Source organism: Panthera pardus, unplaced genomic scaffold, assembly GCF_024362965.1.
Source record: "Panthera pardus isolate Hobbes unplaced genomic scaffold, ASM2436296v1 HiC_scaffold_13, whole genome shotgun sequence".
Classification (NCBI taxonomy): domain Eukaryota; kingdom Metazoa; phylum Chordata; class Mammalia; order Carnivora; family Felidae; genus Panthera; species Panthera pardus.
This window is the reverse complement of record NW_026526688.1, coordinates 104,441,597-104,464,179: the sequence shown is the minus strand read 5'-3', so window position 1 is coordinate 104,464,179 and position 22,583 is coordinate 104,441,597. Positions and strand designations below refer to the sequence as shown.

The 22,583-nt window shown below is 38.7% G+C and overlaps 1 long non-coding RNA gene across 1 annotated transcript; it reads right to left on the bottom strand.

The window, feature by feature from the left end:
• Positions 1-482: 482 nt before the first annotated feature.
• Positions 483-3,040, bottom strand: LOC109248725 (uncharacterized). Its single transcript, XR_002072223.2, has 3 exons — positions 2,758-3,040; positions 2,230-2,359; positions 483-999 (listed from the first exon to the last, which is right to left on the bottom strand). It is a non-coding gene; the product is annotated as an uncharacterized LOC109248725 (long non-coding RNA).
• Between the last annotated feature and the right edge of the window lie 19,543 nt (positions 3,041-22,583).

Genomic DNA, 22,583 nt, shown 5'->3' with positions numbered 1-22,583 from the left:
AAGCTGGTGAAACAAGTTTCGCTATAAGAAAAACTCTCTGGCCGGACCGGAAGTCACCCTCACGTCCCATTCCTGTCAGGTGATGGATTCCGTCCTGGAACTCCCCACGGTCGCCTTTTCTTATCCCCGCATGGGTCCATATGCCAAGGTTTTGGAGCCCCCTCTGATGGGTTTTGTGTATATAGCACGTTCCACTTACTTTATTTAATCCTGAAACACTATACTGAGATGGAAGTCGTAATTACGAGCGTGAGTTTCTAAGGGGGCCAGAGAGCAAATCATGAGAATTTTGCATGTATCTCATGGGAGTGAATATAAGAATAACCCAAAGGTTTGGGAATGTGATCCCCTGCGAGATTACAGTGCTAGCAGAAAGAAAATTATTGACCATTGTCGGTGAGGAAAGATTCTCCAATACTTACCCTCTTTGGGTCTCCAGCAGGGCCTAAAAATTAAACTGACGTAAGACAGATTAACTGGAGAAAGGCATACAAGTTTTATTATTATTTTTTTACATGTACATGAGAACCTTCACAAGAGAATGAAGACTTGAAGAAGTGACCAGAACAGAACGCTTTTATATCTTTTAGACAAAGAACCAAGTAAGGCCAAGGAGTTTGGGCCAGGGGTAGTAAACTGTGGAGAAATGACTAGGAGGATAAGCATTAGTGTAACAAGTCTTGTTTGTACAGATTTCTCAGCCTGATTCCCCATCTCTGGTGAGGGGACTGATTTTCTTCCTCCTGGTAGAGGGAGGGGATCTTTCACATGGGAGTTTTATCTCCTGCCAGGAAGAATAAGGAAGGTCAGAGTGCCCCTCTTGTACCTGCTGTTTCTCAAGCTCCTTTAACTTAAAATAATCAATATGCTAAAACAGCATATTTTGGGGTGACATGCTCTGAACTCCTTCATTTCCTCTGAAAGTTTCTTAGAAGTTTCACGTAAAAGCTGCATTTGTGGCACTGGAAGGAAGAATTGGATTAGCAACCAAGAGTCTATCTGCAAAGGGAAAGAAGAGCATAAATTAGAATAAGAATGAATAAACAAGAAATACAAATCTAAGCACACTTCCCCATATCCTGTTAAATCAGTCTCCCATCTGGGAATAGGTCCCTCGTATAGAATGGCTGAACCTCATTTGTCTGACCGAGAGTGTGCAGCTCTGGACACTGTTTGTCTCAAGCAATTTACACAGAAGCAGCCTCCTTCGCCAGTGACGAAGCTCCTCCTTTTGGGCTGTCAGTGTGTGTAGGGGAAGGCAACTTTGGAGTACAATAGAGCCTAAACTACTAACTTCTGGTAGAATGGCTTCCAGTGTTTGTGTAGTGATAACTAAACTCTTGTTCTGTTACTATGGAAAGATTTAGAACGATCTTTTCCAACTCAAGTTCCAAAGCCTGGGAAAAGGGAGCTCAGTATTGAGAAAAAACTTACAATTGTGATACACAAGCCAGTATTCTGTAACATCTTGTCTAGTATATTTATGTGGCACTACTTTATGACCAAAGGAACCCAAGTTTGTAATTTGGCTGGCATTTAAGGTGGAGTACCTGATGACAGAGGGCATCAGGAATCGGAGGCCCCATCATCTTGGCCGTCTAGGTGGAACTCTGTATATACCTTATCATCACATAAGATTAAAAAAAAAAAAACAGTATTGTTCATGGCTAAGGTCACAATGAAACTTGTGACTTACTAAGTTGGGGTTTGGTGTATCTTGTCACCTGTCATGTTGTTATCTGCACATCTTTGTCTTCTGTGTATCCTTGTCAGTCCATAGGAGCAGAACAGGTTGTGAAATATCTGATGTAGGAGACCTGCAGTTAGGCCTTGGCCGCTGTAAGGCTTGGTCTTGTTACCTGACCAACTTAGTGCAATGTTTTGGTCTCCCCATATGTAATCTTTGGCCTTTGGCAGCTCAGCTGCTCCCAGGTCACGCAAGGGTGGCTTGTGAGCCAGCTGTAATATCTGATGGTTTGGCAAGGGTCTGTACTGTAAGAGCCAGTAAGTATTGAGACCATTTCTGACCTTCACGAGAGGCTTGAGGATGCTACCTGTGGAAGTGCACCACAAGGTTTGATTGTAATATTGTCTTGGTATGTCAGGTGGGAAAAGCCCAGTACCATCACAGTTTTCAATGCTAAGCGGGGAGAGATCCCTTCTAATGTCTTTGAACAAAGGACGGTCCTTGAGCTTCTGTAGAGGCTTTCTCGTGTACAATTTACTCACCAAAAAGAGAAGTGATGTGTTTTTCTGGTCATGGATGCCATACCCTGTCATGCATCCATTTTCCAGAGTTGGTCCACCAGTTGGTCTTACTGGCAGGAATAAAAATTAATTTCAAGTTCTTTTGCATGATCTAGATGTTGATATAATCAGCAATCAGATTGATTAATGTGGCCAGGGTTTGAAAAGTGGTTTAGGAGGTGTCAGGTCTGTGCATAACTTGCTGAGAAAACAGTAAGGGTTAGTAAGTGAGACGCCAGCTGGAAAGAGAGCCCATAATGGAGGATCAGGGTGAAAATGGGATAGATTGAGACAAGCAATCTCCAGCCAGCCTTTTAATAAATGGCTAAAGAAGGGGGAGGCTTTGTTAAAAGGAAGATCTTTTAAAATTTCCCTTTGGGAGTAGGGAGACCCATTGGGGGAGAAAATAGGTGGAAGTGAATGTTTCTTGATCTGTGACCTTGGGAAAGCTGTGTACTTGGTGATTCTGTCTGTTTCTGGTGCCTGGGAATTTGCCCGGGAAATCCTTACTTTAAGGTCAACTTAAGGGGTGGTCTTCCAGTTGTCCTGAGAGTGCTAATCCTGGTCTAACTTGGCATGGTTTGTGTGAGTCTAGGAAGGTTTTTCTTTTATTTTGATAGCAGTGTGAGTGGTTAGCAGTACATCATAATGGTCTTCTCAGTGAGGTGACAATGCTTTCTTCTAAAAGCCTTGATGTACATCTAATCTTCTGGTCAAAAGGGATGACCAGCCAGCAGAGGCCATGCCATTGTAACTTGCTGATGATATCCTCCAATTAAACTAGTTAGTTCTTGTATGTAGCTAGTCATGGTGATGTGGAGAACAAAGGCAAAAGAAATGCAGATAAAATGAAATCTCCTTAGAACTTGCAGCCCATTGAAAATACTTGAGGCAGGCAGAGTATGACATTCCTCAGGAACTCACAGCTGCCTTAAGTTAATGCTTTGCTACAGGCAAAAAGCAACCTTAGCTTGACATTGGCCCGACCTGTACAATCCTATAAGTCTTCTTTAAGATATGAAAATCCTTTTGGAAACTTCCTTTATCTCTGCCCCTCACACCCAATTTAAAGTATAATCACTTCTCACAGTCACATTGCAGCTCTTCTGCCCCCAGGTCCTGTACCATGGTATAATAAAAACACTTTTTTTGTACCATCTCAAGAAATCTTTCTTGATCTTTCACTCCTGGCCCATATCACATCAATAGCATCGAATTTTTCACTTAAGCCCCTGTAATGTTCACTCAATCCAGGAATAGAAGGTTTAGGGATGCTAATAGGAATAAAGTGACCAAACATTATTTCTAAAGATGTTAATAATGTCTTCCCTTTGGAGTATTCCAGATTTTTATAAGGGCCAGAGGTAATGCTTCTGGCCATTAAGTCCAGTTTCTTAACAGACTTTTTCTAAAGTCCTTTTGACGTCTAGATTTTTATATTCACTTTGCCTTGAGGATTAAGAATGGCACAAAGTGTGAAATTTTAATGAGTACCCCAAAGTTTTTTCAAGAAAGTGGTTAATTTCTGCTGTAAAATTAGTCCCTTTATATGACCCAACCCATAAAGAATGCCAAAACAAGGAATACTCTCAGTTATTAATTCTTCACCATTGCTGTGGCATTGGTACTTCTAGCTGGATAGTATTCAGTCCACCCACTAAGTATACAGACATAACCAAATAGTGGGAATAGCCTGACACTGGAGATAAATCTATGGTATCTATTGTGGGGTTTCACAAGGGACAATGTGGGTCTTGGAGGATTTCCTGAGGTACGTTGGTTAAATTTGGTGAGATTTGTAAGTAGTACAGTGGGAAATAATTTGGCCAGAAATTTTGTGGATGCCAGGGAAGAACGAATTCTCTTTTACTCCTTAAGTATCTCCCATCAATCCATATGTCCCATCTGATGGGAGATGAGTGCAAGCCAAAAGGTCAAAAGAAAGGGGACCACAGGAAGTCTGTTTGACCCAGTGTATAATCTAATTGTTTGGCACTCTTTTGTATCCATTTGTCTTTTTCAGATTGTGGGGTATTTGCCTGAATGGTTAATACTGTCAGGGATAAAAGCAGGGTTTTAAATTGGGTGGAAAAAGAAAAGGGGTTCTATTTGGGGCTGCACAGGTAGCAGCCTTGCCAGCCCTGCTATTCCCTAGAGATACAATATCTGTCTCCTTAGTATGGCTACACAGCAAACAATATCAATTTTAGCAGGGAAGTGAATAGCATGTATAGGGCAGCAATTATATGCCCATTGGCGAGAGGAGTACCAGCAAGAGAGGTTAAGAATCCACAGGATTTCCAGATTGTGTCAACAGCCTGATGAGTTTAGCAGCTTGGGCTAACTAACTTTACATGGGCAGAGAGTGTGCCTCAGATGTTTTATGTGGGGAAACTATGGTACAGCCAGTTATTATGTTTCCCCAGAAATTTCCTCTGTAGGAACGATCACAAAATAGAACTTAAGTCTCGGTTGTGTAAAGGGGGTGGTATCTAAGAGATCCTCTCATGGCTTTCAGATAATTTTTGTTTTTGTTTTTTAGAGAGAGAGTGTGTGAGCATGTGAGTAGGGGAGAGGGGCATAGGGAAAGAGAGAAAATCTGAAGCAGGCTCCACACTCAGCACGGAGCCCAATGCTGGGCTTGATCTGCCAACACTGGGATCATGACCTGAGCCAAAAGCAATTGGCTGTTCAACCGACTGAGCCACCCAGGTACCCTGAGACAATTTCTATATTTGTAAAGTAATTCTGTGGAATGGAGTGATGTTCTCCATTATCAAGGAAGGGATAATAGAGTAGTCAGATTTAAAGTGTTACAGTGATGGAAGATGAAAGAAGGGTTGGATAATAGAGGCCACCACGTAGAGAGGTGTGGTGTCTTATGAACATAAAGGAACATAGAGGTGAATGGGGAGCCTGATCTCAGGGAACTGGCTTTGTCAGTTAGGGAGGCAGCTGTGGCTACCGCACACAGGCATGAGGGCATGCCTGCTGTCACAGGATCCAGCTGACAGGAAGGACTTACCTGAGAGGCAAAGATTTTCCTGGAATTCCCACAGCAATCCTAGTATTTTTGTGGCACTATAGGAAAAAAAAAAAAAAAAAAAAAAAGGTTGTCAAAATTAGGTGGCTGAGAATTGTGGGTGTTCACAGTGCTAATTTTAAGCCTTCCAAGGAGGTTAATGAGGGCCCGGAAATGAGCTCTGAAGTAGTATCCAGGAGGAGGCTTCTAAAGATTTAGCCAGGGCAGCAAAGTTAGGAATTCATTTGTGGCAGTAGCCAGCTGCCTCTAGAAATTTATGTAGCTGTTTTTTCATTTGTGGGAGAGGGATGGGCAAAACTGACTCAAGGCATTTGAGAGTGAGCTTTTGAATGACTTGAGGTATCTCATGTCCTTAGTAGGTAACAGTTGTTTGTACCCCTACAAGTTTAGTTTAAGAGGATTTATGGCCTCTTTCAGCTACTATAAGAGCATGCTGCTTAGTTTGGTTACAAAGTAAAAGATCATAAACATACTGAACAAGAGTAGAGCCTTGGAATCTACCCTGGCTTTAGGGACTTGGGAAAATATTGAGGGAAACTTGCAACGTCCCTGAGGTATACCAGTCTATGTTAATTGTCTCTCTCTCTAAATGTAAATACAAAGAGGAATTGTGAGTTAGGGTGCAATGGAGTTGAAAAGAAAGCCGAGCAGAGGTTAATTACTGTAAATCAGGCTGGGTCAGCAGGAATTGAGATAAGAATGGTAGCTGAATTAGGGACTATGGAGTGATGAGGAATTACAAAGGCATTAATGGCTCTCAGATGTTCTATAAATTAATAGATTTGAATCCAGTCTGAACCCAGTTTCCCCCTTTCTTTACTGGTAAGATTGTAGTGTTACAAAGCGAGGAAGTGAGAATATCCTGCTGTAAAAGAGAGTAGGTTCAGTGCCTCACTGCGCACTAACGAGGGCACTAACGAGGGCAGCACTGGGCTACACTGAGGCCTGGGTGCTAGTTGGGATATCTTTTAAGATTGCATCTTCTTCAGAAGATTTTCAGTTGAGATGGGTTTCCATTAGGGTAAAAAAGTTTGCTGTTTGGTCAGATGCAGGAAAATAAAAACACATTTCTCATTACACTGTATGGTGGCATTAAATTTACATAACAAATTTCTACCTAAGAGATTTGCTGGGGAGGAGTCAGAAAACAGAAAGGCATGATGGGTGTTAAGAGGGCCTAAAGGTATCCGGGAGGCCTAGGATATAGACAGTGAAATAGGTTGCCCAGAGACTGAAAGCTTGAATAGAATCAGAGGTGACAGGTAGAGATAAAATCCTCTGAACAGATGGTAAAGTCACATCAGTGTCAATTAAGAACCAGTTCCTGATCCTCTACTATGACGTTGATGGTGAGCTCTGGGGTGCACCTTGGGGTTAGTTGACCCTATCAGGAGGGTATTGCCCCACAGAAGGGGAGAAGGGAGTGAACCCTCTGAGGGTGCTGGGTCTAGAGAGATTGTTTCCTTTTTTTTTTTTTTTTTTAATGGCTATTGGAAATCAAAAACAAGAATACTCATAACAGAAAATATCAAATCACTATGCCTAAAGAACTAGTTCACACCAGTGTTTTCTTCTGCTAATCTAAATTTGGAAAAGGTAAAACATGAGGAGAGACTCTTAATACTTTTGTTGGATTGGATCTTGCAGGCAGAGATCCAGGAGACTAACTGGTAAGAATTCTTACCTTGTGCTGGCTGTGTCAGAGATCCCAGGATCTCTCAGCTGCAGTGGCCCTGGAGTGAGCAGTGTACAACCAGTGACATCCCATCCTTGTCAGCAAAACTGTAGGTAAGGAAAAATGCTCCTCTACCTACCCTCTTTGTGTCTCCAGCAGGGCCTAAAAGTTAAACTGACATAAGAAAGTTTAACAGGAGGGGGGCACCTGGGTGGCTCAGTCAGTTGAGCATTGGACTCGATTTTGGCTCCAGTCATGATCTCATGGTCATGGGATCAAGCTTCAAGCTGGGCTCCAGGCTGACCTGAATGTGGAGCCTGCTTGGTTCTCTCTCTTTCCCTCTGCTCCTTTGCCCCTCTTGCATGCACTCTCTCTCTCTCTGTCTCTCTGTCTCTCTGTCTCTCTCTCTCAGAAAGGAAAGAAAGAAAGAAAGAAAGAAAGAAAGAAAGAAAGAAAGAAAGAAAGAAAGAAGAAAGAAAGAGAAAGAAAGAAAGAAAGAAAGAAAGAAAGAAAGAAAGAAAGAAAGAAAGAAAAACAAGATTAACAGGAGAAAGGCATACAAGTTTTATTATTATTTTTTTTTTTACACGTACATGAGAACCTTCACAAGAGAATGAAGACTTGAAGAAGTGACCAGAACAGAACGCTTTTATATCTTTTAGACAAAGAACCAAGTAAGGCCAAGGAGTTTGGGCCAGGGGTAGTAAACTGTGGAGAAATGACTAGGAGGATAAGCATTAGTGTAACAAGTCTTGTTTGTACAGATTTCTCAGCCTGATTCCCCATCTCTGGTGAGGGGACTGATTTTCTTCCTCCTGGTAGAGGGAGGGGATCTTTCACATGGGAGTTTTATCTCCTGCCAGGAAGAATAAGGAAGGTCAGAGTGCCCCTCTTGTACCTGCTGTTTCTCAAGCTCCTTTAACTTAAAATAATCAATATGCTAAAACAGCATATTTTGGGGTGACATGCTCTGAACTCCTTCACTATACTACCTGGATTTTCCCTGGTGGCTCCCATTTTAAATATTTTCTCCCCTGTCATGTTATGAATCTTGGATTGTTCAGAAAATGCAGGTATGTATTAGTGGTTCTCTTCGTACAGTATGAATGAAGGTATGGCTGTGTGCCACTAAATCTTGATAAAACCTCTTTGAAGCTGTGATTACTCCATTTTACAGAATTAGAAAGTGAGACACAAAAGGGGTACAGAGTCTACAGTTACTAAAAAAAAATTATAAAGCCTAAAATTGATTCCAAATCCAGCATTTTTTTTTGAACATTTATTTGTTTTTGAGACAGAGACAGAGCATGAATGGGGGAAGGTCAGAGAGAGAGGGACACACAGAATCTGAAACAGGCTCCAGGCTCTGAGCTGTCAGCACAGAGCCCGACGCGGGGTTTGAACTCACGGAGTGTGAGATCATGACCTGAGTCGGGCGCTCAACCGACTGAGCCACCCAGGCGCCCCACAAATCCAGCATTTTTCATGCTGTTCTACAGATGCCTACACTTGCTTTAATTTGCCTCCAAATCAATTACCCAGTAATAGAGACAAACATAGTCTGCTACCTTAAAGAAAAATACCATTGTCCTTTTGCTTTGTAGCTTTGGGGAATGAGAAGACTGTTATCTGAAAATTAGCTAGACTGTGTGATGTAGCCCAGATTATAGGCTGGTAATAGGTTGGAAAAGACCCTGATCATAGTGACACTGAGACTTTACAAAAATTAATGGAGGCAAGCGAACTATTACCCATATAATGATGGAAGCATTCTTTTCAGTGGCAAGATTGAATCAGCTACTTCTAATTATTGAAATAGGATTGATAAAAATCATTGAAATTGTAAATGTAGAAATAGCCTGACATAAACTGAACAAGTTCTGAAATGGTTTGAATCTTGTCCTTAGCAAAGAGTCACATGTTCATCTGTGAGAGGATGTTGGTACTAGGGTCTGATTTCTTGAGTAGGAAGGTCTGTCACGTTTGGGAGAACAATTAATACAAACAGAGAGGGGTCATGTAGACTAAATTCATTGGAAAGAGTCTGTCACCTGTTCAGACTTCACCCCTGTAAAAATTCCAGTGATTCTTGATTATTCTACCTGATAGACAGAAATGAATATGGAGTATGGTGGTAGAATTCACTATGTTCCTTAAATTATAAGCAATTGAATTTCAAAGAAAGTACTTTACTGAAATTCAGATACATTGTTAGTGAGGTAGGAGCTTAGCATTTTCCCTTAAACCTTTCTGCCTGATATGTCCGTGAAAAATATGTACCAGAAACTACAGAATGAGTTATTATACTGCAACCGTGATCCGTCATGTTCACAATACTGTCAACACAATTAATCTGATTGGAGCTAGGGTAGAGAAGATAGTGTATGAGCATGCCATTACCATCAGGCCAAAGATAGGTATTTTTTAGGAAGACATTCCAAACTTCTGAAGTTCAAGTGTAGTAAGTTCTTAAGAGGGAGTGATAAATTATGCTTTAACCTAAGGTGATAATACAGATTTCTTCAGACAGCTGTTGAGTTAGTATGTCCGTATAATAAATCATCCTCATGGTTATCCTAGGAGTTAAACTAATTTTATAGATAGAGTAACCTTTCCAACAGTAAATAAATAAATAAATAAATAAATAAATAAATACTTTGCTAATTGTCATCTGAAAACATGGATTTTTCTTAAGTTACCCCTTTCTTCATTGCATTTTTGTCTCCTTTCCAAATTGAATGAGTGTTCCAATAACTCTGTGGATTGGTACACCAAGTTATTTCTCTGTCTTCTGGGGAATTTTGTCTGTTTTTTTCTTTTCCACCATCATTGCTGTTCACTTCTATTATCGTTTCCTTTGAGCATTGTATAGTCATCACAATTAATTGCTATTTGTTGCAGCTTCCGTTTTATCTTCATCTTGGCCTTCAGCAGCTCCCATCCATGTATCCCACCATTAGTCTGTCTCCACCCTACTCAGTTAAACTCGTGTCCAGCAAACACCTTTTGCTGTAGCCAGATTGCTATCTTCCTTCTTTCTCAGAGAAACTGTTCTCCTCTTGGCCTTTGATGTGTGTACTTATTAACCTGTAATACTTCCCCTTCTATCCTAATCCTCTGCATCCTTTTTCAATTCAAATGCCAACTTCATAAAGTTTCCCTCTAGAAATCACATTGATTTCTCCATTCTCAGTATTTCTAACGTACCAATTGTGAAAACTTCACATTTAATTTGTCTCCACCTATTTCATATACCATGCTTTCTTCTTGGGGAGAGGGTTAACTTCTCAAGATCAAGGCAGTAAAGTATTTACTTCCATACTTTTCTTACCTTCCTTTTGCATTAGTTATTATCCTCTACATTGTATAGCAACCACCTGTTGATGAGACTATCCCCTGGGCTGATCATTTTTCCAAATTTTTTTTACCTTCAACTCAAAAAACGTCAAAATGTTCTTGACATATTGTCTGGCACACTGGCTTGCTCTATAACACAACGTTATATAAATTTTCTCCCCTATTAGAGTATTAAGTATCCTTTAGAAGGGAAACTATATTTTTTACCAGCTTTGTAGTTTCCACAGTCCTTCAACAGTACCTTGAACATAGAAAAATTAAATATTTATTCAATTATATTTTGTTGTGTTCTGCAACCACTGATACAATCCTGGTAAAAAAAAAATACTTGTGGAATTAGCTGTGTTTTAACATAATAGTATAATGATACCACTAAGATATGTCACTACTGATCTACCACTCTCAGTGGGGATGCTTTCTGAGGTTTTTTTCCAGTGGTAGTAATGGATATGCACTAATCCATTCTCCCCTTTTGGATTTCTTGTCTTTAATTTCAATAAATACTCTTTAAATAAATGCCTCCTGTGTGTCAGGCTCTGTCTGAGCAGCCAAAGGTTTAGGTGCAGTAGTCATTTAATTCATTAGCAGTACTGACTGAGGACATTTAGCAGAACAATGTGATGTTCACTCTGTCCCAGAGTCCTGAGGTCCTGCATCATGGTTTTGGTGTTAGGAAGTCTGAGCAGGATTGGCTGTGAACAAACTACCTATCCTCTTCCACCTACCTTCTCACACAGGTGCACACTTCAACCACAGAAGCTCAGTTTTGTTTATTTAAATTTTAGAGTTTCATGAAAGATTTCATTTCAATATAAAGAAGGCATTCTGCTTCTTTTTAAAGTTTCAAAACAACTTCAGTAGGGCAAGGCTTAAATTGGTAGGCATAGATGACAAAGATGTTGAAACCTACAACCTAGAAATCTCATTATACTAATCAACTGAGTGATCAACCTGTTTTTGTTTCATTGAAAGGTGTAGGAGGGACAGGCATTTAATTGGAGATTGAAAGATTAGTCAATACTTGACAAGTCTTCTCTTATAAAATTATATAATAGGCTTCCAAGGGTAGACATGGTGATATTAACATAGGCATGAATGGAATAACAGTGTTAAGTAAATGGATGCCAAGGTGATAACTGCTATATATATCCATTTATATATTATATATATAATGTTAACCATTATTAAACTTATTTTGTAAACATGAAAAATGTTGACATATTATCAGCAGTTATTTCTGGAAGATGGGATCACAGATCATTTTGTTCTCTGTGCTTTTTCGTATTTTCCAAATTTTCTCAATGAAAATGCACTAGAAGTTGGGAAGAAGGTTTTATGAAAACAAGTAAGTTTAAAAATAAGCAAGAGATAACTTAGCCCCAAATTAATTATTATTTAACTGTTTCTAACATCAGATCATAAGCAACAGACACATAACTATGAAGGGGTATAATGGCTTATAATACTGCTTTTCAAACTACTTTTCATGGAGTTCTATGATTCCTCAGGGGCTGATATGAAATGGAAGAGATGGATGCAGGAATGACCCCTGCTAGAGAAGCCCCTACTAGAGAGGGTCAGTTTTTATGTTCATATATAAATATGTCCTGTTAGAAGACATATTTACTTTTTTTTTTTTTTTTTTTTCTTTTCTGCTCTGGTGAGAGCTGTGTCAAAAAGTCACCTTGGGAGACCCGTGTTCAAATTGGTGGAGTAGGCAATGCCAAGCCTCTAGAAACATTTAAAAATAGGCAGAAACTATTTGAAACGAGTTTGTCAGAACTCTGGGAAATAGTCAGGGGTTTACAACAACCAAGCACATGTTTAATCAAAATATATGAAGAATACAAAGCCAGAATTAAAGGGAGAAATAGGTGGTTCTACAATACTAGTTAGAAATTTCCATATCCCGGGGCACCTGGGTGGCTCAGTCGGTTAAGCGTCTGACTTCAGCTCAGGTCACGATCTCACACTCTGTGAGTTCGAGCCCCGCGTCGGGCTCTGGGCTGATGGCTCAGAGCCTGGAGCCTGCTTCCGATTCTGTGTCTCCCTCTCTCTCTGCCCCTCCCCCGTTCATGCTCTGTCTCTCTCTGTCTCAAAAATAAATAAACGTTAAAAAAAAATTAAAAAAAAAAAGAAATTTCCATATCCCACTTTCAATAATGGGTAAAAGATCTAGACAGATGATCAGTATGAAAATAGGGGTCTTGGGGCACCTGGGTGGCTCAGTCAGTTGAGTGTCTGACTCTTGATTTTGGCTCAGGTCAAGATTCCAGTGTCATGGGATCCAGCCCTGTGTTGGGCTCCGTGCTAAGCATGGGGCCTCCTTGAGATTCTCAATCTCTCTCTCTCTCTCTCTCTCTCTCTCTCTCTCTCTCTCTCTCCCTCCCCCCCCCCCACCCCTCTCCCCTGCTCTCTCTCTCTGTCTTTTTTTTTTTTAATTTTTTTTTTTTTTAACGTTTATTTATTTTTGAGACAGAGAGAGACAGAGCATGAACGGGGGAGGGCCAGAGAGAGAGGGAGACACAGAATCAGAAGCAGGCTCCAGGCTCTGAGCCATCAACCCAGAGCCCGACGCGGGGCTCGAACTCACGGACCACGAGATCGTGACCTGAGCTGAAGTCGGACGCTTAACTGACTGAGCCACCCAGGCGCCCCTCTCTCTTTCTCTTTTAATAAAAATTTTAAAAAAATAGACGTTTTGAGCAACTCTATAAATCAATTAGACCTAATAGACATATATGGGATACTCCACTCAACAGCTATAGAATATACTACATCAGTTCTAACCCAGGCAGAGTAGAATACTGTATCAACTTTAAAAACTGGGAAGAATAAAGTTCATGAAGTTTTCAACACTGCCAACTCACAAAGTAATCCTACACAAATTCCAGCTCAAAATAAATGCAGAGGCTGTTGGCTCTTTTAATAATGCCCAGTTTCATTATTCTGCTCTTCCTAAGCTAGCAACTTGGAGCCCTCATAGAATGTGCTAGTTAGGCCCTTTATATTGCAAATCCCAGAAAGTCACTAAATGTAACTCCAGGGCTATTTTAATACTGTCATGTATCCAAGGATCCAAACCCAGGACTCTTACTCTACCTAATATCATATAGGGCACACTTAGAATGGCACATTCCCTCACTTCTTTCAGTTATTGCTCAAACATCACCTATTCAGGTTATGGTCCTTGAACACCCTATTTAAAATTGTACCCACCATCTCACCCCTGGCACTCCTCCTCATCCCTCTTCCTGACTTTTTTTCTCCATAGCATTTATACCATCTAATATACCACATATTTTACTTCTTGTATATTATCTGTATCCCCTTCATGAAGACAGGGATTTTTGGGTTTTGTTGTTGTTGTTCACTGTTGTATCTCTAACAGCTAGATAAGCACCTACATATAATAAATGCTCAATAAATATTTGCTGAATGATATTTTGGAAGAAAATTTGCCTACATAATCACATCAAATTAAATTGAATCTGGATTCCAGAACCTCTAGACTCTAAAACCAGACTGCTTAGGTTCAAATCCTGGTATAGCCACTTACTGGCTATTAACCTTAGCCAAGTTATATAACCATTCTTTGCCTCAGTTTCTTCTTTTATAAGATGAGTATAGTAACACTAGTTCTTATTGTATAGAATTGTGAGGATTAATGTGAACTGATTTTTATAAAGCACTTTGAACAACATCTAGCATATTCTAAACACCATATGTGTTGACTTGTGGTAGTAAGAGTTGCATTGAACTGCATCTGAATGTATTCTGTGAGTAAAACAATTGTTTAGATTTTACAGTTTCTTCTTTGTATTTTGGAGCAAATTTGTATTGTGAAGATTTTGTAGGCCCTGGGAACTAGCATTTTCATGTATGGTTACAAATGAAAATAAGAATGAAAAGAATCTCAAGTGTGTGTTAGGCCTCTTTGAATTCAGGAAGGCCTATATAACCAGTCATCTTGGCAAAAAATAGACCAATAGAAAATATAATCTAAGATGTTGCATGTTTCTATGAGAATCTACACTACTTCTTTATAACATGTATCACAGTTGTTTTTACTTGTTCAGTGTCAGTATTCTACTTCTAGGTTCTAAGCTTCTAAGCTAGATTCAAAGCTCCATGGGAACAAAATAGATTTCTCTTGTTCACCACTGAAACGCATGTCATATTTGTCACATAGTAGGTGCGTAGTTCATATTTGGTTAAAGAAGTATGTATTCTTGGCCACCCAGGATCCAACGATGCTGTGGTGAACAAGTTATACTTTCATCCACCAGAAGCAAGAATTCATCATTTCTACCTCTAAAAACCTACTGTTTCACACCTTTTCTTCTATCCAGTTTTTTATCGGAACTCGATCATGACCCTTTTTGCCTCATGGTCTCTGTTGTCTGCCTTTTCTTCTGTGCCTTTGAACTTTTGCCCATCATTACTAGCTGATGACTTTTTCCACATATTGAAGTCAGGTTTCCAAGAGAGACTCTAACTCGTTTAATTAATTAGTATTATTGATCTTGGACAAAATTCTCATATTATAGGCTGCTCTCAAGTATTATAGATTGACTGTCCTTGCATCAGCTAGCCTAATAAATGACCAGGGTACTGGTGACCTGGTTCAGAATAAGGTTATCTGGATATAAGGAATAACTAGAACTGGTTCCCTCTGTAGAGCTTCCATATATAAGTTCTCAGAACACAGGATGGTGAAGGCTGGCTTGCTGAGGCTGATTCTTTTTAGCAGGTCCCATTTATTTATTCAACTACAATTGTTGAAGTTTACTTTGTGTTAAAGGGGTGTGGTGGAGTATAGATGTAACTCTCTATCCTAGCCCTCCCAAACCTCACAGACTAGAAGAGACAGTCAAACAAATTTAATACAGAATAATGATATTGGTGAGCACATTGTGCTATGGAATCACAGAACCAACAGCCAGTGGGGATTGGGAACGTGAAATAAGCTCCGTCTTCACTCAGGTTTTTCTGTTCTAAGGATGTGTTGAAGAGAAGTCCTGTGTCATATTTATGTCCTTTGATACCCTTGCTAATCTTGATATATTGTATAAAAAATTATCTAAAGCAAACCAAGAAATGGCATTAAGCATAAACTCCTTCACTAAAAGGACTTTTGGGTTTTTTTGTTGTTTTAATTTTATTTTATGATCTCTACACCCCACATAGGACTCAAACTCAAGACCCCAAGATCAAGAGTTGCATGCTCTTCTGACTGAGCCAGCCAGGCTCAGCCAGGCCCTGGATTTTTGTTTGTTTTTGAGTGAAGAAACAGAGTCTTTGGCTCTCAGATATTTTCTCCAGTGAATGTAATGAGTGTATAAGAATTGTTTGAAAATAACCAGTTATACCCCTGTAGTCTGAGTGATGTGGCCTTAAACTGGACTGAGATCTGGGGAGAACTTCCTCCTCCTCCTCCAGATTTCAAATTTCTGTTTTTCTTCTCCCTTAACAGCAGCCCTCACCAGCAATTATTGGACAGGTATTTAAGCCCCCCCACCACCTCCCGCTTTTTTTTAATTTGAGTATAGATGACACACAGTGCTATATTAGCTTCAGGTATACACCTTGGTGACTTGACAAATTTATACATCATGCTAAATTCCCTTTTTTTCTTTCTGGTAATCTAGATATTGTAGAAGGGAGTGCTTCTGGTAATACTTTATTTTGATAGAATTCTTAGTGGGGGTAGATATTCTATGATGAGAACCTCCCTGGAACACTAATTTTTTTGGGTGACTATTAATTTGTTCCATGTCCCCTAACTTTCTTCACCTTCTGCCACTGCCTTGCTTACTCTTTTTTTCCCAGTCAATCCTCCAGGAATATCTGCTTTACCCAATAGGCTGAACGTAGGTCACTGGGCCTGAAGGTCATAGATATATATGATCTTGCATATTAGCATACACTGAATATAAAAGTATAACTCTACCCCTACAAGATGATGATGATATTCTAGGTGTTCTGATTCAGACCGAAGATGAACCTGAACATTTGAATTCATTCGATGAAGCTCTTAATGACCTAAATATCTCTACTGTTGGGTGTTCATCATTGACCATTTGATGCCTGCTGCATAGTGCTTTTTAAAAATTGTTTTTTGTTGAATAAAGAAAAGCAGGTGTAAGGGATTGTTCAAGTGGACAGGTCTTTGTTATTACTTTAGTTTGGAAGCTGTAACTGAGGAAGCCCTTAATAATTATTGTTTTAAACTGCAGAATATGTTAAATCTTTCTGGATTACCCTTTGGACACTGAAATGTAAAGACCCTGAATTGGAAGTCTTTCAAAGACTTTGTGTCATTGACCAGTAGATGGCAGTCTTATACTATAGTTCAGAGAAAGCAAGTAGTTGCAGAAGGTAAAGAAACATTTAGTTTGAAGTATTCATCCACAGTGAACTTCCTCCCTTTCTGATCCCCATAAAACCCCCTCCCATTCACATTCTACCCCAGACAACTATATTACTCACCTAGTCACTTCTCTTCAGGCTCCCAGGGATCTCTTGCTGCCAGTCTCTATTTGCTCACAGGAAATATCTTTTATACTTATTCATAGTCAGCTCATAGGAACAGGACCAGCTACATAATTTGCAGGACCCAATTTAATATGAAAATGTGAGCTTCTTGTTCAAAATTTATTGAGAATTTTAACACAGTAACAGCAGCACGTTAAACCAAACACAAGGCCCTTCTGAGCCCGCACGTGCACCTGCATGAAGCTAGCCATGCTTTTATGAGCTTAAGAGATATCTCCCTCTGCCCAGCCCACTCTCTGTTATTGCAGTGCCTTCTGATGACACATACCAGAGGGCTATTTAAAGAATCACTGAATGTTATTCAGATTTCATAGAATCTTAGTACTGTGAGAGAATTATTAAAGATCATCTAGTCTAATTGCCTTATTTTGAAGATGATTGGGCACCTGGCTGGTGTAGTGGGTAGATAGAGCATGTGACTCTTGATCTAGGGGTCATGATTGGACACAGAGCCTACAAAAAAAAAAAAAGATGATTGAACTCAATTCTGAAGAAATGAAGTGGCTCACCCACAGTCCCTAGCTAGTTCTATCATAGACCGGACTAGAACTAAGAGTTCTCATCTGCCAGGCCAAGGCTTACTCTACCACATAGGCTTAGTGAGGGATATTTTGAGAAAAGAGTTTTCCTGTCTGTTCAATCAAGACTACTTTGTTCTGTTTTCTCTGTAAGAGAAGGGTACATGTTCTTACCTATGTTCTTATGTTATTACTTACTTTACTGAAATATCAGCTATATGCTAGGCACCATGTTAGATGGTTTACATATTTATCACACCTCAATTAAAAACAATTGCAGAAAATCATTACTATTTTCCCCATTTTTTAAGTAAGAAAAATTAAGGATCTGAATTTGACTTTTAGTAAGTGGGAAGACAAGAGTTTAAGCAAGTTTGTATGATTCCAAAACCCATTTTATTTTTACCACATCATTTCTGAGTTCTAGGAATGCTGAGTCAGCTTGTATTTCCTGAACATTGCTTCTATTTTTGGTCAGCTCTATAGAAGATTTGGGGGACTCATACTAGGTTTTCTGTGTTCTTCGGCTTTACCAAGCTTGCTCCTGTTTTAGGGCCTTTGCTGAAGGGTATTTTTTCCACTTGGAATTATTTCTCCCAGACAATCCATGAAAACAGGAATGCATGTCAGCTAAATAGGGGATCTGATTGTAGGCCACTGAGGATACAGGCTTTTTCTCTGAATGAAATGGGAGACCTTTCAGTGTTTTGTCAGAGTGACATGATCTGATTTAGATTTTAAAGGATCCTTCTGGCTGCTGTGTTGAAAAACACAGGGTAAGGAAGGGAAGGTAGATATTGGGAGGCTTTTTAAGGGAGTTATATTAATCCAAGGGAAAGATAATGGTGATTCAGTGGAAGTGACGGGAAGGGGTGGGTTTCTGGAGTTATATATGTATTTAAGTATTATATTTCTAACTTCTTTATGGAAAATTTCAAATATATACAAAAGTAGGAACAAATAAGATTAGAGAGATAAAAGTACTTTGAACATTTATTTTTTTTAAAAAGTGAAAATCTAAGTAATTGCTATTTTCTTTTTATTTATTTATTTTTAATTTTTTAAAATGTTTTTATTTATTTTTGACACAGAGAGAGACACAGAGCATGAGTGGCGGATGGGCAGAAGAGAGGGAGACACAGTATTTGAAGCAGGCTCCAGGCTCCGAGCTATTAGCACAGAGCCTGACGCGGGGCTCAAACTCTCGGACCGCGAGATCATAACCTGAGCTAAAGTTGGACGCTCGACCGACTGAGCCACCCAGGCACCCCAATAATTGCTATTTTCTATGTGAAGTTTTTCATGCAGTTATAAAATTAACAGTGGATTTAAGTTCTTATTTTTGCAAATGATTACATATACCCTAATCTATTTCTTTTCATCCCGTACTCAAATGGTTTTCTTCCCTCACTATAATGTATCTGCCATATGTATATACCATTTAGAACAGTGCCTGACACGTAGTAAGAATTATATAAATGTTAGCTGCTATTTTCATCATTGTGAAAAAGAATTAATCAAAACAAAAGTCCATAGTTAAATACTGAAAAAGTTGATTCCCCTCTCCACCCCCTAATACACACCTTCTTAAAATATAATTGCTTGAAGTGTATAAAATAGTACATCATGTGAGAATACGAGGAAAAGAAAACTTTTTGGGCCCTAGCCAGTTGTCAGAATCAGTGTTTATGAAAAAAAAAAAGGGAGGAGGAGGTGGCAGTTGAAGGTGACACTTTTGGTGTCTGACGGCCCAGTTGTTCTCAAAGACTGGTTAGTAGACCTGCTGCAGCAGAACTACTGGGAGCTTTCCAAGATCTCTGGTTCTGTTTTCAGAGATTCTATCCAGTAGGTTAACAGTAGAGATGAAGAATGCAAAAATTTGGGGGTTCCTGGGTGGCTCAACTGGTTCAGCATCCAACTCTTGATTTCAGCTCAGGTCATGGTCTCATGGTTTGGGAGTTCAAGCCCCAGTTTGGGCTCTGCGCTGGCAGCATGAAGCCTGCTTGGGATTTTCTCTCTCTCTCCCTCTCTCTTTCTGCCCCTCCCCTGCTCAAGCTCTCTCTCTCTCAAAATAAATAAATCAACATTTAAAAAAATGCAAAAAATTTTTAGTTTCTCTGGTGATTCTGATTCTTAGCCAGATCTGAAAATCACTAGTGTAGAAAAATATAGTTCTTTGACTTAGTATTTCATTTATTTCCTATCATATTGTTCTGAGTGATATTAATGGGGAAATATACATATCTACACCAAGAGAAGGGAACTAGGAGGATATCTATCAAAATCAGAATGGTGATAATCTCTGGATTGTAGGTTTATGGAAATATTTATTTTGCAATTGCTTTTCTTATTTCTGAGTTCTAATTGAATGTATATTATTTTTGTAATAATAGATGTTTCTAAGGAAAATATTTACAACCAGTGAAAGATTTGTTTTCATTGAGTCATAATTGGCATGTAATATCCTATTATTTTAAGGTATACATCATAGTGATGCCGTATTTTTTATACATTATGAAATGATCCCCATAATAAGTCTAGTTACTGACACCATACAAAGTATTACAGTAGTATTGACTATATTCCCTTTTCTGTACATTACATTCTTATGAAATTTATTTTATAACTTGAATTTATACCTCTTAATTCTCTTTACCTACTTTGCCCACCCCTCAATACCTTCCCATTCTGGTAACCAACAGTTTATTTCCTGTATCCATGACTGTTTCTGTTTGTTTTATATGTTTGTTTGTTTAATTTCTTAAATTGTACATTTGTGTAAAAGCATATAGTATTTGTCTTCCTCTGTCTGACTTATTTCATTTAGCACACTGCCCTCCAGGTCCATCCATGTCACAAATGACAAGATTTCATTCTTTTTTATGGCTGAGTAATATTTCAGTGTGTGTGTGTGTGTGTGTGTGTGTGTGTGTGTGTATGAGTGTGTGTGTGTGTGTGTGTGTGTGTGTACATCACATTTTCTTTATCTACTCATCTATTAATAGACAGGTTATTTGGTTGTTTCCATATCTTGGTAATTGTAAATAATGCTGCAGTGAACATGGAAGTGTATGTATCCCTTCAAATTGGTGTTTTTGTTTTCTTTGGATAAATACCATGAAGTAGAATTATTGGATCATATGGTAGTTCTGTTTTTAATTTTTTAGGGGAACCTCCAGGCTGTTTTCTACAGTAGCTGCACCAATTTACATTCCCACCAACAATGTATGAGGGTTCCCTTTTCTCTACATCTTTGCTAACACTTATTTTTTGTCTTTTTAATAATAACCGATCTGACAGTTGTGAAGTAAAATTGTGGTTTTGGTTTGCATTTCCCTGATGTTGAGCATCTTTTCATATGACTATTGGCCATCTGTAAGTCTTCCCTGGAAAAATATCTATTTAAGTTCTCTTCCCATTTTTAAATCAGGTTATTTGGGGTTTTTTTGATATTAGGTTTTGCAAATTCTATATATTTTGAATATTAACCCCTTATCGGATGTCTGATTTGCAGGTTATCTCCTCCCATTCAACAGGTTGCCTTTTCATTTTGTTGGTTTTCTTCTCTCTGCTTTTTACTGTGATGTAATCCCATTTATTTATTTTAGCTTTTGTTACTTTTGCCTGAGGAGACTAGTCAAAAACATATATATATATTTCTAAGACTGATGTCAAAGGGTTTATGCCTATATTTTCTTCTAGGAGTTTTATGGCTTCAGGTCTTGCATTCAAGTCTTGAAAACATGGTGTGAGATAGTGGTCCAGTTTCATTCTTTTGCACGTAGCTATCCAGTTTTCCCAACAGCATTTATTGATGAGACTATCTTTTCCCTGTTGTGTATTCTTGCCTTCTTTGTCATAGATTACTTGTCGATGTAAGCATCGGTTTATTTCTGAGCTTTCTATTCTATTCCATTAATCTATGTGTCTGTTTTTGTGGCAGCACCATATTGTTTTGGTTACTACAGCTTTGTAGTATAATTTGAAATCAGGGAGTATGATACCTCCAGCTTTGTTCTCCTTTCTCAAGATTGCTTTGGCTATTTGGAGTCTTTGTGGTTTCAAACAAATTTTAGGATATTTTGTTTTAGTTGTATGAAAAACGCAAAGGCATTTTTCATGGGGATTGCTTTGAATTTATAGATTTCTTTGGCTAATACCAACATTTAAACAATATTAATTCTTCTAGTCTTTGAGCACTGTATGTCTTTTCATTTGTTTGTGTCTGCTTCAATTTCTTTCATCAGTGTCTTACACTTTTCAGAGTACAGGTCTTTCACCTATTTGGTTAAATTTATTCCTAGGTATTTTATTCTTTTTGATGCAGTTATAAATGGGATTATTTTCTTTATTTCTCTTTTCCGGTAGCTTGTTATTAGTGTATAGAAATGCAAACGATTTCTGTATGTTAATTTTGTATTCTACAAGTATACTAAATTGGTTTATTACCTCCAATAGTGTTTAGGATTTTCTGTATATAGTATCATGTCATCTGTAAAGAGTGATAGTTTTACTTCTTTCTTTACATTTATTTATGTATTTATGTATTTATTTATTTATTATCATTTTTGAGAGAGAGAGAGAGAGAGAGACAGAGCATGACTTGGGGATAAGCAAAGAGAGATGGAGACACAGAATCTGAAGCAGGCTCAAGGCTCCGAGCTGTCAGCACAGAGCCTGATGAGGGGCTCAAACCCACAAACTGCAAGATCATGACCTGAGCCGAAGTCAGATGCTTAACTGACTGAGCCACTCAGGTGCCCCTTTTTCTTTCAAATTTAGATGCCTTTGTTTCTTTTTCTGGCCTAATTGCAGTGGCTAGGATTTTCAATACTATGTTGTATAAAAGTTGCAAGAGTAGGCATCCTTGTTTTTTTCCTGATCTTAGAGAAAAAGCGTTCAGCTTGTCTCTTTTGAGTATAATGTTAGCTGTGGGTTTGTCATATTTGGCCTTTGTCATTTTGAGATACATTTCTTCTATACCCACTTCAAGACTTTTTATCATAAATGGGTACTGAATTTTGTCAAATGCTCTTTCTGCATCTGTTGAGATGATCATAGGATTTTTATGCTTTGTTTTGTTAATGTGATGTATCACGTTGATTGATATATAGAAGTTGAACCATTCTTATATCCCTGAAATAAATCCCAGTTGATTGTGGTATATGATCCTTTTAATGTATTG